Consider the following 5,194-nt stretch of genomic DNA (forward strand, 5'->3'; position numbering starts at 1 on the left):
GTTTACTGACAAGCCATTAGTGTATTGCTTTTCTGGAGATGACTTTGACAATGTGCTTAACATTTTGTTTGAGTTAAACACAGTTTTGGGTAATTAATAGCAATATTAAAACTAGCAGCATGCAAGCTCATCAACAACCTTTGCAGCCAGTGGAAGAAAACATAAAATGTAGGTCTTTTATCCACTACATGAAAAAAATCTTGTGAACTCTGATATTTTTAGTACAAATACCCACAGATGTTACATTTATTTTGTTCTGTAATATAAATATAATATGATGTTGCTCTCAAAGGAAAACATGGAGTGTAGATTATATGTAATCCAGGGGTCAACAAATGTGTTTAAAATTAGATGGCAGTAAGAATATTTAGGAGCTCTACTTTTAGGACCCAGACAGTGGTATTTGTATATAGATCTATAGTAAATAATCCAGAAAATTCAGGGGTAAGATTCAACTTACCACAAAACACAAACCTACCACACTCACTTGATAAAAAACCAGATGAACCATTTTTAATGTGATGTGTATGTATATACTGTGTATGTGTATATGTATATATATATATATATATATATATATATATATATCCTATATAATAAAAGGCCAGGTATGTTTGTCAGATGCAGTCATGCGCAGTAGAGACTGCAGAGGACAAACATACCTGGCCTTGAGCAGCAGAGGAGTGCGCACTGCGGAAGCTGACTGGTGGGGGCGTGGCCGGGCGTGCCATGGTGGGGGCGTGGCCTCACGGGAGCGTGCGTGAAGGGGCGTGGTCAATGGGAGAGAGGTGGGAGAGACCAAAAGAGGTGGGAGAGACCAAAAGAGAGGAGGGAAAGAGAGAAAGCGAGCAAAAGAGGGGGGAAGAGAGAGAGAGCAAAAGAGAGGGGAGAGAGAGCAAAAGAGAGGGGAGAGAGAGCAAAAGAGGGGAGAGAGAGCAAAAGAGAGGAGGGAGAGAGTGCAAAAGAGAGGGGGAGAGAAAGAAAGCCAAAGAGGGGGGAGAGAGAGAGCAAAAGAGGGGGGAAAGAGCAAAAGAGGAGGAGAGAGCAAAAGAGGGGGGAGAGAGCAAAAGAGAGGGGGAGAGAGCAAAAGAGAGGGGGAGAGAGCACAAAAGAGGGAGAGAGTGCAAAAGAGGGGGAGAGAGAGCACAAAAGAGGGGGAGAGAGCTCAAAAGAGAGGGAGAGAGAGAGCTGAAAAGAGAGGGGGGAGAGAGCTGAAAAGAGAGGGGGAGAGAGCTGAAAAGAGAGGGGAGAGAGCAGGGGCGTAACTTACATTGATGTAGAGGTCCGCGACTGCGACCTGGGAGTTTCCCCTTCAGAGGGGCCCCGCTGCCCCAGCTTCAGCACAACAAAAAAAAAAAAGTTTCACTTTATTTTTTTATTTTTTTTAGAATTTCTTGCCCCCCCCCCCCCACGCATGCCTCTGCCACCCCCCACAGAGATCCTCTCTAACACGACTCCATCTGCTTGTGCGGCTGTGAGACTTTCCAGACAGTTTTAAATCAGAGCGTTGCTGCGGATTACCATGGCAACGCTCTGATTTGAATCATTTCCTGCTGAGCGGGAAAGAAGGAGCTGTCTGCGTGCGTGAATGCAGTACCAGCCTAGTGAGCTCAGTGAAGTGGAACTGGAAGGATCATGGCAACACTGCACAGTGCACTCATACTCCTATTCATATTTGGCAGCCGCATACCAGAGATCTGGATGGGTGTTGGAGGTTGGCAGTAGCTGCCTGTTGCAGAAGGCAAGTGCAAGCCAAGTAAAGTCCCCGGGTGTGTGAGTGACACTAGTAGCATCTTTATGGCAGAGGCCGCAGAGCACAGTGACTCCCCTGTACACAGCCAGGCCCAGCGCACAGCCCATCCGGTGGCCCATGATCTGCAGAGACGTTATTATCGGTTGGTATCTTATCTCTCACTATGCTGTACTATCCTGTATAGACTGACAGAAGTTTCTTTATCTCTGACTCTGGGTTGTATGTGCTGCTCTGCAGGGACATTATTGTCCATAGTGCTACATGACAGCATTGTCCCTTCTGCAGATAAAGAGATATCTCATGTCCCCCACCTCTGATGTGTAACAGCTCTCCACTTCAGTGCTACAGTATATGTGTATATATATATATATATTGCTCATTTCTACCTCTTCCCTCACTATTCCTGTAATTAAATTGAATGTATCCAAGAAGGGCTAGGTGGTAATAAGTGATAGTGTTCAGACTAATTACTGATAATGGGTTAACTTCATGGTGCTGTTTCCTGTGAACACTAAATTGGTTGTCAGCATAGCGATGTGTTTTACTTGTTTGGACTCAATGTTCATTCATTGCTTTTCTGGTGGAATGATGTACATAACTGCTAAAGGGCCTCTAGTCACTAAGGAGTTAATTTGAGATGCTTTAAGTGTTTGTGTCCTGGAGGTAACACCTTGATTATCTGTAATTATTCTTAAAGCATGATGTTTTTGCTACCGTAATTTTATTAAGCTCTCTCTCTCATTATTTATTTTGTCCCCTTTTCCTGTAATTCCAGTCTGAAATAATGTACATCTCAGTTTGTTAGAAATGGAAGTGCAGAACACTGTTATATTCCACACAGCCATTGGCTGCACACTCTAGTGACCTATTTAAAACTGTCCCTAATTGGCCACAGCAGAGAAAGTAACCCTTTTCCTGACTGATACCTTTTAACAATGAGATCCCTCTGATGCTTTGGAAGCTCTCTGCGGACCATGGCTTTTGTGTAGGACGCGACTAAGAAAATGTCAGGAAAGACCTACTAGAACAGCTGAACTTTATTCGGGGTTAATCAGAGGCACTTTAAATTATGGCAGGTGTGATGACTCTTATTTAACATGGTTTTGAATGTGATTGCTTAAAGGGACACTGAACCCAAATTTTTTCTTTCATGATTCAGATAGAGCATGCAATTTTAAGCAATTTTTTCATTTACTTCTATTATCAATTTTAATTTGTTCTCTTGCTATCTTTATTTGAAAAAGAAGGCATCTCAGCTAAGGAGCCAGCAAATGTTTGCTTCAGGACCATGGACAGCACTTTTTTATTGGTGCTGACCAATCAGCAAGGACAACCCAGGTTGTTCACCAAAAATGGGCCGGCATCTAAACTTACATTCTTGCTTTTCAAATAAACATAACAAGAGAATGAAGAAAATTTGACAATAGGAGTAAATTAGAAAGTTGCTTAAAAATGCATGCTCTATGTGAATCACAAAAGAAATTTTTTGAGTACAGTGAACCTTTAATTCTGAACACAGCTACATCCCCAGTTATAAGAGGGTGTGCACACTTATGCAACCACATTATTTTAGTTTTTTTTGTTTACTTCCCTCCACCTTAAAGATTTCAGTTTGTTTTTCAATTGAGTTGTATAGTTTATAGGTCACATTAAAGGTGGAAAAAGTTCTGAAATGATTTATCTTTGTCTAATTTTTTTACATCACAGAAACCTGACATTTTAACAGGGGTGTGTAGACTTTTTATATCCACTGTATGTATATATATATATATATATATATATATACACATACACACACACACATATGCCATGTGAGTGGTTTACACACATACACATTTTTATTTTGCTAGTTAACCTTTAGTAATGAAGCTCTTCATTTATAGCAACATCCTTACAGTCTACAGATATGGTTGTCAAAGTGTCCTAAAGGCTGTAAATCACAATCGGCAGCTTTTAATAAAGAGCAGAGCAGCTAGTCCCACATAATCTCCTCACCTCCAAGGCCTTAATAGAAAAAACAGACATCCCGAAGCAGAATTTAACCCCCTGGCTATTAAAACGCACTACAGCACATAGCAAGTGAATACACTGCAATCCTTTCTGGTAGCCAAGGGGTTAAAGTGTGTTCTGCTTGTTATGTTGTCATTCTAGGCAGCATTAGAAGCCTTGTACAGTCCTAACCTGTCCTGAAGCCTTCATTCCTTCAACAAAAAGTGTCTGCAACACAGTTATCAGCATGGAGCTTGACTGTGTGAGGGAGGCAACAGAAGAACATAAAATAAAAGTGAAACTTTAACGGTAAACACACCTGGCGAAAATAAAAAATAATATTTTTTTTTTATAAAATACACTGACTACAGGCATGCCATGTCATTTCATAGTGTCTTCAACTGTGCAATATAATAGATTTATTACAAATTGTCTTGGAATACTTGTAAATATGTCAGAAAGGCAAAATCAGGACTATCTAGTACCTTTAGGTGTCAAATTTAATGTGTAAAATAGTCTCGAAAAGCCCATTTAAAAGTATGGAAAAATTAATTGTGATCACCGAAAAAAATTCAGCTCTATGTGAAAAAATCCCTGTTTTTGGCTGCAATTGTGATTGCCTTGAAACAAAGTTCTGAAAACCTGTTAAAAACAAATCAGCTGATACACTGTGATCAACCCCAAATTTGGAGAACATAAAAAATATGGAAAAATTGGTGCAGAAATACAGACATATCCAGAAAATGCCATATCTTTTTTAAAATAAATGTCTAATCAGCACATGAGTAACTGATATTGACACATTTTACGGCATTATGCACCTTTTGAGGTTTATTTTATTTAATAGGTTTTTATTGACAGTCCACATAATACAACAGTAGCAAAATGAAGAAAAGGCACAGTATTCCTGGGATCACTGTTACCATCCCAGTACATATGTCAAAGAATAAACAAATTTAACAGCACAAGCATAGAGCCTAAACAGATAAACTAGGCTAATACAGGTCACTAGTGATGACTTGCTTCTCAAGGGGGCAACAAAAAGGAATTCTCCCGCCTCCAGCCACCCAACCAGACAAATATCTTAGAAGGTTTAGCCCTCGTGTTCTGAGCCGCATGAGGGACTAAGAGAGTCCCAAGGTCCCCAAATCATACAGAATAGCTTGTTTGGAGCGGAAAACATATTCCTCCTAGATTTAATATGAGTAACACAGTCTAGTACACTCCTCAAACGAGGCGCAGTCTCTTTCTTCCAATTCCTAGTAACAGTTTCACAGACAATAGAACCATTTACTAGAAGGTAATGTCTGGCATTAGAAGTCTTTAACTCCTAAGTGGAGTAGCACATTACTAGGCTGAGATATACCTGGGAGACCTGAACACTCTCATAGTGGGGGGTCCACAATTCTCTGAACAGCTTTTTCTTTTTCTGCCCGTTTTGTCCTTCCTTTA

The sequence above is a fragment of the Bombina bombina genome, chromosome 5, assembly GCF_027579735.1.
Source record: "Bombina bombina isolate aBomBom1 chromosome 5, aBomBom1.pri, whole genome shotgun sequence".
Lineage (NCBI taxonomy): Eukaryota > Metazoa > Chordata > Amphibia > Anura > Bombinatoridae > Bombina > Bombina bombina.